Consider the following 14,648-nt stretch of genomic DNA (forward strand, 5'->3'; position numbering starts at 1 on the left):
GCTTTATATAAAGGTGTCCTTATTCCTACTGACCAATCATCTGAAAGTATTAGGTAGAAAATATAATGTGGAGAAGATTCACATAATTATGTAGCATAATTGATTAAGTGGCTTTAAGGACTCATGGTACTAATTCAGTTCCCATAGTAAACCTATGCAAACACCATGATATTAAAAATTCAATAACTTAACATTTTTGAGTGCTCATGATTAAACCTATATATATCAGTATAGATGAAACCTGTATGTCAGCTTCTGTGTAGAGGAAAGGATACATTTTCTGGACATGCATGTGTTTGAAACATGTGCTTTCAATTCCTTTCTCTTTTTTTGGGCACCAGACAGATGCCCCCCCCCCCCCATTTCCAAAAAACATATTTAAAAAGTATTTTATGTTTGTGTGTTTCCCCCTCAGATATGTTGTATGTTCTATTTAAACAGAATTTTGTATCAAAAATTTAAATTTAAATTTTTGATGGGGTATTTATTTTTACCTAGTGTTATCTATAGGGTCGTTCGTCCGAGCCTGGTTTTATTCACCTTGCTCGAAGTCCCTTTCCTTGAAAATTTTGTGACCTTTGCTAGAGGTCGCCTAAGTCTCAGTGCTTGCTATGTGTATTAGTGCTATATTGTATGTATGGTTTATTTTCTGTGTGTTTGAGACAGCAAGTATAAATCAAGTTTTTTTCCCAGTTGTCTTATTTCAATTCTTTGGATTTAGAATCCATTTTGATATATTTTATGTTATTTTCCATTTATTTATTTTCAATTTAGAATCTCGGCGATCAGAACGGTGCAATATATTAGGTTATGAAAAAAAAATTCTATTGTTTTATTCGAGTGTTAATCTGTGTCGTTCCTCGCAAAAAGTGCTAAAATTAGAAATAGATAGGCTGTGCTCGATTCAAGATCCACACTTCTTTATTCTCATTGTATTTCTCCTGAATCGAGTTAGGCCTCTTTTTATTATTTTATTAAATTATTTCTTTAAAAAAATCCAAAATTGTTTGTATAACTACAAGATTGTAGATTTGTCAGCCATACATTACGGGAGCTGCATGGTTTGAGATAAAGAAGGGGTCAATGGGGTATTTACCATGTAGTATTCTCACTTTGTATTTGTGTTTTTGTTTTGTCTGTTTATGTTCTATATGGGGTGTTTTTCCAAGACTCTTTCATAGGCCAGTCCACTTCGCGTAGCGCCATGTGACGTAGCCCCACGTCATCGCCTTGTACTTTCCCCATATAGATTCCCTGTGGAATCCCTGTAGTTTCGTATTTTTAGATTTAGTAGATTTTCAAATTATGTATACGAGTTTTAGTACCAAAAAAAACCCCCAAAATTTAAATTTTTAAGACTTGAAATTGGGTCCTGTTGTTTGGTGGGGCTCATGTCTGGGTCGGGGAATGAGTTGGAGGCTCTGGCCTGCGCACTGACAGTATCACACCCTTAATGGGTAGCCAACCAAAGCTCTCCCTCCCATTCCCCTCCCCTTTCAATTCCGCACCAAATAGTCAGGTGCTAATTTTAGTAATGAGTGTTCCAAACTCAAGACTGTTAAAGGACTGAAATTCCATGCATAAAACAATGTCTCTATTTTTTTCACTTACAACTAGTATAAGCTCTCAAAAGATTCTTTTTCATACAACATAACTTACATTATTAACCAATCCTGTCAGCCTAACCCATATATTCTCTATTTTATGTTCAACTATTTCCAGGCTGGTTCACATTTTTCCATACCATTAGTACCGTGTATCCTTAATATATTAATAACGGTATAGGTTGGTAGTTATCGGGGATAAATTTACAACAATTACTTTAGATAAAGGTGTACTTATTCCTACTGACCATTCATCTGAAAGTATTATGTAGAAAATATTATGTTGAGAAGATTCACATAATTTTGTAGCATAATTGATTAAGTGGCTTTAATATATATTTGATAGCTTCGTCGTGCCCTGGCGCTGTACTATTTTTCGATGATTTAACTGTAATCTTCACTATGATCTAATTTATTCATGCATTCTCAAAAACTGGCCTTGTAGAAAAATCTAAGGAACTAACAGAATAGTAAGCCTTGAAACCTTCTTGAGGTTCTTAAATGAGTATAATTAGTTAATATCGTTGGTTTGCACCTTCCATATTATTTTCTCGGATCTCGCGTTTATACGGAACAAAGTGACATCTCGTAACTTTTTTTTAACGCTTGTTCGCTTGACGCATATTATGTGCTAAATGGAATTGGGGCGGATTGTGTACACCCTTTAACCAAGTAGGTCTGTATATTTTGTACTGCGTAAACACTTATACGTCAAAGATAAATTTACACTTTTAAGGAAACTTGAGATAATTTCACCAGCAATACTGTTTTTAGATTTATATGCACGTGTATGTACAATACTCAAGGTGCGTTATGTCTTGAGACTATCAGTATTAGATTTTCTCTAAGATAAACTGTCCATATCTTTGCTTTTATTTCATTTTAGCCAATACATATATACAAATAACTGACAATTAAGTATGTCACGATCATGTATCATAGGAAAACCACTTACCGGCGATAAGAGATAAAGATTTACGGAAGTTTGATAATAGACCTGTTGATCGTAATACGATTGATCATTACCCTTGATCACAGGACCGTTAGATCATGGGATCGTTGGACCACAAGACCGTTTGATCACAGGGCCGTTTGATCATAGATCTCGTGGACTATTAGATTAAGATCAATGATCAACATAAAATAAGAAATAATTCATACAAAATTAATTAATAAGCCAAATTTTATAAATAAAACACAGATTTTAGGTTTACATTTTTACCTTACTTCACCTTGTCAAAATGTCAAAAGATACCAATCTTTTACCTCAAAGCCTGATGTAAATTTTGCGATCACTTGTACCTACTCATTTTAAATAAGCGACTCTATATAATGATGCAAAAAGACACCCCCACCCCACCCGCACATAGTATTACAGGGAGAAATATGGGGGCCCAATTTTTCTGCAAGTTCCTTACTTAGCCACTTAAATGAATTATATACTTTTTATAAAATAATTTATTAATGGTTTCACAACAGAATATTTTGTAGAAAGTTATAAATAAAATAAGCATTCAGTTTATTTAAAAATTAATTGGTGGGCAATTTTCATAAATTCTCTAACAATTAAAATGTTCAGTATGATCAAACATCCAATGATCAAACGGTCCCATGATAAACGGGTTATAATCAAACGATCCCATGATCAACCGTTTATGATCAAACGGTCCCATGATCAACGGGTTATGATCAAACGGTCCCGTGATAAACGGGTTATGATAAAAACAGTCCCATGATCACCGCTTTATGATCAAACGGTCCCATCATCAACGGGTTATGATCAAACGGTACCGTGATATACGGGTTATGATCAAACGGTCCCATGATCAACGGGTTATGATCAAACGGTCCCATCATCAACGGGTTATGATCAAACGGTCCCATCATCAACGGGTTACGATCAAACGGGTATAGGATTAAACGTCCGGACACCGAGATAGGTTGTAACGCTTGCAAAGTTGGAAGTGTATCAACTAATGCCGTTTTCCTCACAAAGGACTCCGTTTCATATACAAATACTGTTATTTTTACAAAAAGGAATTTGTGACGGGTCAATACTAAATAGTTTTTCTAGTACCTGTAAGCGTTAGAGACCTTCCAATGTCGCTTATCTGAATAATAATATTATCCATTGTTTAACAGGAAGAATTGGGATAACAAATAAAAACTTTCTCAAGAACATGAGCGTGCGTTAAAGTCACCAATTTAGTATACAAATTTTGGGTCAGTCAGTTTTACAAGTAGATTTTACACCAAGTAGGAGAAACTGTTTTCATTACTATAATTTAAATACTCAGGTGGTATATACACTACACAAGAAACTACCTTGTCCTTTATCTTGGACGCCGAAAACTAAGTTGACAGTCTAGATCACTTGTAATGGTTGTATATATTTAAACTTTTTCTTAAGAGTACAGCAATACCTATGGATCTTCCGTGAAGCTTAGACTTGTTTTTGGTTTTAATTTCATAATTTTAACTTTAAGTCAGATTTCGTTTCAACTAGGCAAATTATATCATTGTCAGTGAAAAGGGAATTAATTTCAGGATAACGTGTTTTTCAAACCGCAAAGACTGACGTAAACAAACGCTGTTCTAGATAATTTTTGTCCAGTTGTTATTTAATCTTTTAGCGTTAACTAGGCGACTAGAGTTTTATCTCTGTATGACTCGCGCTATCGGTTGTAGGACAGAAAGTCATAGACAAAACGGCACAGACAGAAGGTCAGAGGACAAAAACGTAATAATTTCAGTTTTTGATTATTGTGTTACATGTAGTACAAAGGGTCACAGGATATAAAGTGACGCATTGAATTTTGTAATATTGCAGGTTTTTATATAAAGGACACAACTTGATTATTTCCATCTTCTTCATAGAGATATTGACATAAACAAGCCGTGTAATTTAAAAAAAAATATTTTCAAGATAATTTATAGCAGTTTGTAACAAAATAAGAGTATACATAGTACTAACAAAGTAAGTACACTGTTGTAACTCTCATTACTAATGCAAATGTTCATTAATGATTTAATTAAATGGCTAATACAGTCTTAGTCTGATAATTTTTGGTGCATTGCTGTATTTCTTGTCAGTCGAATGTTCAAAGCAACATCACGAAGAAACTCGGAATTGGTCTTCCTGCCTGGCACGTGATCAGTACCCAAATTATGTAGGCTCTTCTGAATAGAATTAGGCATCGTGGTACTCTCTTTACGAATTAGACGACTACTACATTTTGTTGCGCTACTGCGGTAACTGTGTCATTTTTTCTTTGAAACATGCCTAAGAAGGTCAATATGCTTGGGTGCGATACCAAAGGGTGTAAAACTTAGTATTCCACCCTCACAATCTTTGTTGGCACATGGTTTACCCTGAATAGTTGCTTTGTGTTCACTCCATATTACTGGTGGAAACAAATGTGGTATTTTTCTGATTATTAGAGGACGATGGTACTGTGTCCGTTTGTCAATATCTCTCTCTCTCTCTCTCTCTCTCTCTCTCAATCCGTGGAAATGAACCAATAACATAGAAAGTGTCAAAATAGCTCACAAGTTCCTCAGCATGATGGCTTGCACGTGAGCTATACCCTCTGGCAATTGGCATATTGGTAAAAAAAAAAAAAGAAAAGAAGCTAACGCATCCAGATGGCTGATGAATAGGCGGAAATCAGGATCATCCATGCAGTGGCTGGTTAGTTGAAAATTCAGTATCTTGCACCATGTTTCTTGCGTTAACCTTAATGTTCCACGTGATGTCCAAATACGGCAGATACTGATCTCGGCAGACTGTATACAAAATTAATGACGACTCTAGTAACGTTGAAGTGTAGACGTTGTCACGTGTCACTGCTACGCCTGGAAAACATCTTCATATTTTGTGCGTGGCTTTTTCTGGAGTAAACTGTAAATAGTAGTCATATAGCCATTTCTAAATTGAATCCTCATGGTGCATGACCATTTGAAAATTGCTGGAGCAAAGTAAAGATACCGGGCATGAAGATGGTTTAGCTGCACCTAAAAAATGCAGGTTGTTTTCTGTAGCAAAGGCAATTACTCTACTGCGTGCATCTGGATCATTGTCATTAATTTTTAAAAATGGTTTTAGTTCATCATTATCTGTGTACTATACCATAAAAGTGTTCGTTTACAGTTTTATTCAGCCGGCAGCATGGCTTTGACGCGGCGGCCACTTTTTGTAAGGCAACGTTTGGCGCGTTTAGTATTGTTAACTTTCAATTAGATGCAGATATATTCACAATGAGTAACGAACCAACAAGGAAACGTTATAAAGATGGTATGGATAGAGAAACATTAGCAAGATATGACCATTTAATCAGCTTGATTAATGGAATTGATCCATATCAGATCGACCGAGGGACAATGAGTGCCGATACAAAATGACTGCCAGCCATTACATACATTGACATTTTTAATTACCTAGTGAACACTAAAAGCACATACAAAATAGAAGAATTGAAAGACTACAAATTACTTGAGGCGTATACTCAATTTGTTTGTGGATGGGTTTATGACGTTTATAATCGTCACATCAATGATAGAATCATAAACGGCAGGTTAAGTTTTCATATCTTTTTCAGACTTAAAAAAGAAGCTTTTTCACCAAATACAAACTAACTCAACATCTAGTGCTGGTCCTAATTGTATACTTGGGTATTGCTTGGTCTTAAATAATGTATGTCTGAAATACATGTAACCTTCAAAACAGAGTTTAGAACCACCTTTGCTACTTGTGATGACTTGGATTTTTATTTCATTTCATCAGCATACTTATTTAAAAAGTAATTAGAGAATCAAACAAAACTTTTACCTGTATATCCTTATCAAATATATCTTTCCTAAGAGCAAGGAGTCAATAAACCTCAATGATGTCAATGGTATATGTTTGCTTTACAATTTTCACTTAAGACTTCAACTGCTAATCAATTAACCATTTCCTGTCAAGTCAGCAATTCATTGTGATCGTTAATAGTAATAATTATGAATAACAAAATATTTGATTACATCTTTTGAAAATTAAATGTTTGAAAATTCCATGTGTGACTTTATGTCCTGTGACTTTTATCCGTTTACTCTCACTATCACTCAATGAAACATCGAACCGGTTTGAATCCGAATGCTTGACTGTCTAGTGTGTTCCTCATTTCATCATTGGTAATAAGACCGGTTGATTCACAGGCCTTTAAAAATATATCACTGATGTAAGAAAATGCCAGAATAGCAGAGAATAAATGAGAAGAAATTCCTATACAGATACTAAAATGACAATGGAGCTTTAGGACCAGGCTTACTGATTGGGGTCAACCTCACGACTTTATTTACGCGTGCGGTTGGACTTACAAAGTTAATGTAAAACGACATCGCTATTACAGGGACAAAACACCGTCCCCATAGATGCATATATCTTTATATACGCTGGCCACAGCGGTGTTTTTTTTTTTTATAAACACACTGAATACCCATTGCAACTTTGCAAACATGCACGATTTTGCGCAGCAAAATCTGCAAGCGCAAATAATTTTACTCTTGGGGAAACATAAATGATTTTGTGAAGCAAAATCTGCAAGCATAAACGATGAGCGTCACGCGAAACAATTCCCCCCGAGGGCGTCTATAGGCGAAGTTACTGCACGGTGCCTTAAGGACTCACGGTACTAATTCAGTTCCCATAATAAATCTGTGCAAACACCATGATATTAAAACTTCAGTAACTTTAAATTTCTGATTGCTCATAATCAAATGTATATTTATATGTACAAATGCATCACGTGTAGAGAAAACCATGAGCCACGGCATTTTCTGGATCTACGTGTGCTTGAAACATGTCCTTTCAATTCCGCACCAAAGATTCAGGTGCTAATTTCAGTCATCAGTGTTCCAAGCTCAAGTCTGTTAACAATGACGGAAATTTCATCAATAAAATAACGTCTCTATTTTATTTCAGTTACAACTAGGAGCTCTCAGAAGATTCTTTCTATTAAAATCTAAGTTTCATTATCAATCAATCCTGGCCAGAAAAATCCATATATACTCCATTTTATCTTCACCTATTTCCAGACTGTTTCCCATCTTTCCATACCATTACTTCTGCGAGTCTTTAATAGGACTAACACAGTTACATGCTGATTGATGTACACTTGCAAACATTGAACGTTTACTCGATCTTCACTGCTCGGAAGGCAATTACCTGTTTTGGGACGCTGGCGCACATCTTACGTACCTCTGCAAAAAGTTGTCGGTGGTCTCCCATTTAAACCAATACGGTCTCGAACTTCACTATGGTAATTGCTTTATCTTCGAGTCTAGTTTACTAATTGTATTGAGACTTCTCTGAGAGGAGGGGGATGGTGGTGCCCAAGAAGTTTTGAATAAGCACATAATTGCGCATTCAGCAGTAACGAAATTAATTTACAAGCGCCAGTCATACCAGTTACTGTTGATATGGCTCCCACAACGACTCGGAATGATGTGCATATACTAGTTGAAGTTGTCGTATTTCTGCTACGCCAAAGCCAACAGTTGTTGCTGCGGCGAGTCCGCAAATCGCATCCAAAGTAACACACACTCGCGTTTGTATTTCATTATTAAAATAGTTCTCTTGTTGGTTTCATTTTGCAGCTTTGTTCCAATTCGATTAATTTTTCGCATCGTACAGTTTGAGGATCTATCATAGTTGTTCAATTAATAGTGTCACCGTAAAGTATAATTGCTCGACAGGCTGGTCTTGTTCGCTTGCAACACGCACAAGCACTTCCAACCAAGGACTTTTCTTCCCTAGTACAGCTACCGTGCAATCGTAGAAAATCTCCTCAGGGGAACAGTTATATCTCCGGCATGTATACGGTCTGGGGGATTACCGTGGACCACGATCACCTAAAACTACATGGATTATGCCTTTGCGGTGTGGCTCCAACGGTTCTCGATTTTCCCAAAATCTATAGCGCTTCCAAGCGTGTCTTTGGTAAATATCAGTCAAGGCCTTTCTGTTCCTGACCGAGTCAGTGTTAATGTGGCAACATAATCGAGGGGACGTTTATTGGGTTCATCAGTGAATTTCACTATGCAGTTGTAAAAACATTCTCTATTCTTTAACTCTTAGTGGAGTAGTCGACTGGGCTTTTTATGTGTGCTTAATGCAATGATTCCATAATTCGTGTTGGTATTGCCACGCCAGGGTTGTTCTTAACCGTTGATTTCTATCGGGCAGATTATATCTGAGTGCATGTGAGGGTTTAGAGACACCTTATTCATAGAGGTATGCATCAGAAAGTGTAAAAAAAATTGCAATTGATATAAAATTCGTGTTCTTCAAGCAGACCCGGCCATAGGATGTGCGGAGCCCAAGGCAGCATGCGGGGCCCCAAGCGATGAGCGGTGTCCCAAACAAAAAAAATTAAGTGCGGAGTTGATTTCCTGAAAGCTCGGTACCCAAGGCGGTTGCCTCGTTCGCCTTGCCCTAGGGTCGGGTCTGTCTTGAAGCTGCTGTTCGGTGCTAAATATCTGCAGGCAACGTCGGTGTGGAAACTTCTTCTTATATACCTGCTGTTCTGTAAAACAACCGGGAAAGATTTTCCATCAACAGGTAATGGTACCGCGCCTCTGAGCCATTCATGTCACTCAGCAAGAAAAGATCAACCTGGTCTACCAATATAAATCTCTGTCTTGTACACGTGGGGGTAGTTCAAGCACAAGTGATTCAGACGTTGTAAGGAAGATCCTAGTAACCGGAACAGGAATTATATGCTACCAAAGTTGATTTCACACTGGTATTGATGGTACTGTCGCTGATGATTTGTGCGGAGTGTAACATGGACGCATATACGCATGCTAAAAATCGGTTATCGTCGTCTTTTACGTTTATCTCTTACCACTGTGGCATATAATTTAGTTTAATTTCATTTAATTTCACCCGCGAAAAGTCTTTAACAGGGATATATGAAGTTTAATTTGCATAGATCTGGAAAGAATCCGTTGATGTAATGTCAGCTTTAATTGTGCCTCTCGGTATTTGTATGATACGTGTGAGTAAATGTGATTTGGATTTTGAAAGTATTTTTTTAAAAACTCCGGTCATATCGATAAGATGTCTGAATTGAGGCAGTTTAAAGTGACCTCTAGCACTGGGACATCTTGCGGTTGACACGTAGTATCATATCCCACCCAATCACATTATCTTGATACCAGGCCGATCATATATATATATATATATATATATATATATATATATATATATATATATATATATATATATATATATATATATATATATATATATATATATATATATATATATATATATATATATGTCTGTGTGTTTGTGTGTGTGTGTAAAGCGTCGAATTATGAACTGTATTGAACCTTAAAGTTGAATGCATTGAGCATTACAATTTTTATCACATTTAAGCCAGAAAAGTCTTTCTGAAGGGTCACTTCGACCTTTCTTCTTTTCTCTCCCCCCCCCCATGTCAGTGTTAAAACTTGAAAGGATAGCATTTATGACTCAGTGACATTGCAACGCTGTCCTGAGAAAGTAAACATTTGAGCTACCAACCATAACCGCTTGATAGGAACCCATGTCAAATTATCATTTTCAAAGGGAAATCGATATGCACCGCAGTTCACAGATTCTGGGCTGTCTAAGTCTGATGAAAGAAATGTTTATCTTGGGATAATTAAGGAACCGCTGCTTACGATTGGGCAGAGTAAATTAAGGCGCACACTTTGGAAGTAAGGTAAATTTAAAGTAACTTCGAAATTCTTTAGTCTTAAATTTCCTGAGAGTTTTAAGCCGAGGAAGCTTAAAAAGAATAGTGCTTTCCTCGTTAAACAAGAAAAGGGGACCAGGCGGCTGTCTTGTAAGAAAAGACAGGGTTTAGTGCTATTACGCACAATTTTTGAAAGAGAACAGCCTTAAGGTACGCGATTTTAATTTTCCACGTAATTTTCTATTTTGGATTGTTTGTTTTATGCAAATATGTTTGATATGACTATGATCCATATTATGTATCGTTTATTCAATTTCATGGAAATCTGTTAATGCTAGACTTGTTATGCAATTTATGTCTTTAATTTTACAGTTACTAGTTCATTGATATTATTGACGATTGCATGCTATCCATGTTTCATATATGTAGGATTTCATAGGGTTATATGAAATAATTTTGTTGTCTGTTAGGACGATACTGATTATCGTGAGTTAATCGCATATTTATATCTGATTTTGTAATGTTTAAATAATGTTGTAAGTTATGGATTGCTGTAAGTTAGAATTTTGTGAATTTTATGCAATAGTAATCGAGCATGTGGTAGCTTAGATAAAGAGATACGGTAATGTTGGATATGCTGCTCACGTGTTAATTTATGATGGTCGCTGTGAAGCGAGCGTGATGCTCTATCGGATTAAGTCAGAATGTATGCAGTGTGGATAGCTAGTATACTTCTGAGTAACGTAAGAAAGGGATTTTATGTACGTGTAGAAAGTGGCACATATAGAGATTTAGGGGAAATTTTGTCATTTAAGGAACAGCTTTCTGCGGAGAGACGGGACACTCCGAAGACGTACGTCCGAAAAAAGATGTGACGAGTTCAGAATAAAGAACTAGGAAGTCCAGAAAGGGATGAAGCGTTCGGAAATATCTAGGCTCGAGGAAATAGAAAGACGTTGATACACGGTCAAGGGAGGAAGGTGATGCAATCAGTCGTGGACATTGCTCTCTTTTCACTACTTGTTATTATGATGAAATAAATCCAAATTAGACACTGCTATTAAATTCTGTTGACATAACTTAGATTGAATTGGAGTTGCCGCTATTAATTGTTATTAATTAAATTTTGTTATTTTTACTGTCTAAGGGGAGACTCGCATTATTTCTTCCCAATAGTCTTGCTCAGTTCTCTGTTGAAATTCTATCTTGCCACTCCCAGCAGGTTATCCAGGTTATAATATCGAATGAGGTCATCCTCTAGATAACGCCAGCCAAATCCACTTAACCACCCCTCCCACTAAGAGGGCGACGTTACAATGGACTTCCTAGTATATATGGATAGTATTCTTTAATATGAAATACAGATTATCCAACCATCCATACTCTCTCAACTGATGGTGTTTGTTAACTAAACTAAAATCGGCGTTTTACTACATTTGACTATTGAAATTTCAGTGAATGTATGTACGTGTGTTGGGATGGGTGGGGTAATAATTAAATGACAGTTAGACGTACAGTACATGGTTCATTTTAGTTGAAGTAAATATATTTTTATCTTTCTGTTCATGTGGACCATATTGGTACCACATTATATCTGCAATCTAATTATAATGAAGAGTGTTTTTATTCTTGCTGACTTTACGTATATATTATGTCCAGAGGCGACAAAATAAGACAGAAAGAGAGCTGAGATGCAGTTGCCAATTGCCCGTTCTCTCACCTTTGATAAAACAGCGTAGAATATCTAACATATGCATGTATTATATCCATAGTTTGTCAGTTTTGTTTTGTTGGTTGCTTTTTGCAACTGCTAATTTACGACGAATTCTCTGAAGATATTAGAATTTAGAGTTTCTCCCTGGTTGGTTTCTTGGTCTTTGACGTTGTCGCAGATTTTTCATATGTTGATCATGTCTCGTCAAATGCATCATCTGTTTCAAAGTGCTCCGTCTGAATATAACTTTATCTTTCTCTTTCAAATCTTACCATGTGAGACAAGTTGTCACTATCGCGTTCTTCATCAGGTTGAAACGCAGATTCATTGTTTTTGTGCCACTTTATGGTCCTTATTAGATCATCTAACCTTGAAAGTATCGTGAATTAGCAAAGTGTAAAACACGGTACCGAAAACAAAATGCGCAAAAATACCTTTTTTCCATGGCCCATTCCACTAAACATTTGTCCAACTCCGTTACATCTTGGAAAACTTCGTGCAAACCATGATGTGTCCAGTGTTTCCAAGAAAGCTTACACTAATATGCAGGCGACGCCTAACCTCAAAAGCAATGTCTCTAATTCCATTTTCATTTCCTTCTCCTAGTTTGATTATTAGCATTACCTTCGACTACCAAAAGTTTTAGTCAAAGGCCATAACGGGTACAAAGCTGCATTTTCTTTCTTATCACAAATAAGTTTAATAGTTGAGTCGATATATGACATCATTCGGATCCAGATCTATTTTTACTAATGTGTTCTCCTTGATAAACTACTTACCTCATATCGGACCAAAATGGCCCAGGAGATTTGACAGGCCATGTTACTTTCCACAGAAGATCGAAAGACGATGTGGGTTTGTGACAAGTAAAGCTTTCGGTGCGTGGCAGAATGGCTTATCTGTTGTGCTACAGTCTTTCCTGCAGAAATGGATAATTTTTCGCCCCACTGAATGTATGTCATTTGTATTTCGGGGATAAATCGTTTACTTTTGTCTTTGGTGTTATGGCAGCATTATACTCGTTCCATGGAATGTGTTTGTAGCATCCAGTGTTACTAGGATATGGTCCACATTATATGTCCTTGTGTATATCCAGGAACTTCAGGATCGTGAGAAATGTAGGCACTTCAACTTTGAACTTCTGCACTTTGAACTTCTACATCAGAACAGCAAACGTCATTGGTTGTGGAATTGAAACAAACCTAAAGAGCAGAGAACCAATCATCATTTTAGCGTTTTATGGCAAAAACGTAAAGTAAATATTGTCATAACTGTGAAGTATGAGTGCTGTGAAAAATATCCATTGTTCTGGATCGGTAATGAAATGAGATTTCAAATGATACATTATAAAATCTGTAATGTTCCATGTATCTTTCATAAACTGCATCATTGATACAAATGTGATAATTTATTAGTGAATTAAGTATGCGTGATAATAAAAAAATACACAGCAAGGGACTTTTGAGGGACTTTTTGCATGTGAGTCCATACAGCCTTCAAACATTTAACTGCAACTTGTTACATTTCTGCAGCTATTTTGACTTAACTACATTAAGCTGCATATAATGGTATATAACGTTTTATCATTCATTTGCTACACATTATGCTACAGCCAAATTGGTTATGTTACTAAGCAGATTTGCATCTCGTAAGCAATATGTTTTACCCTTCGACAGTTTTCGATACCTGGTATCAGATCGCTCTTATTATTCAAATAAAAGTTTCTTCAAGCAGTTATATGGTGATATCAGTTAACAATTGCCGGTGATATAATGCATCACACCATCTCAGAACTAACCATGCATATTCCGTTCACATCTAAGCATCCAAGAATTTCGAACGTTATAGTTTTTAAACCTTTAATTGCCTGTAATTACCTTGCTATCCACGGGTATTGGCTGTATGAAATCTGTGTCATTACATCAGGATAACTCTTCAAAGAAATGTCACCATTTCATATTTTTGCATCATTTCCACATATTCTTTGTTATTGCAAAATTAATTGTTATGCGGATGTGTGAGCCAAATTGGTATTTGTATATAATATCCTGAGAACATTTCTCTGAGTAGTTTGTTTCTTGATAATCTTCTCTTTTGTTATTGTCTTCACTGATTATTTCAAATGGTGTGACTCTCTTCACTAGTCACCTTTTTGGGTGGTTTAGTCTTATTGTCATCGATTTGAACTTTTTTGCACAATATCATAACACACGACTATTCGGGTTTTATATTATTTGCTTCACCGAATTTGCGTCCTTCTTATTCCAATACAGTCCCTGGCTATATTAATTTATCTTGATGCTGCGCATACGTATTTGAAAAATCATGCAATATCTTTTTAATCTCTTTGACAAATCTGTATGACGCATTTAGGCGAAATAGTGATTTAGTTTTTTATGTGATGTTACAAACACGCCAATGTTTGGGAGGCAATGTGATACCGTCATAAATCCTTTCCAAATAATTTAAGCATCAACAGATGAAGTTTTTGTGACTGTTATTATTATTCTCACATTAAAGGAAACAATATCTGTAAAATATAGTATATCTAGTATAGCCGCGATCAATAAAAAAGAAGTCTCCACAAAATATGCTGTACATAGTAAA

The sequence above is a fragment of the Sinohyriopsis cumingii genome, chromosome 1, assembly GCF_028554795.1.
Source record: "Sinohyriopsis cumingii isolate HCF-2022 chromosome 1, ASM2855479v2, whole genome shotgun sequence".
Lineage (NCBI taxonomy): Eukaryota > Metazoa > Mollusca > Bivalvia > Unionida > Unionidae > Sinohyriopsis > Sinohyriopsis cumingii.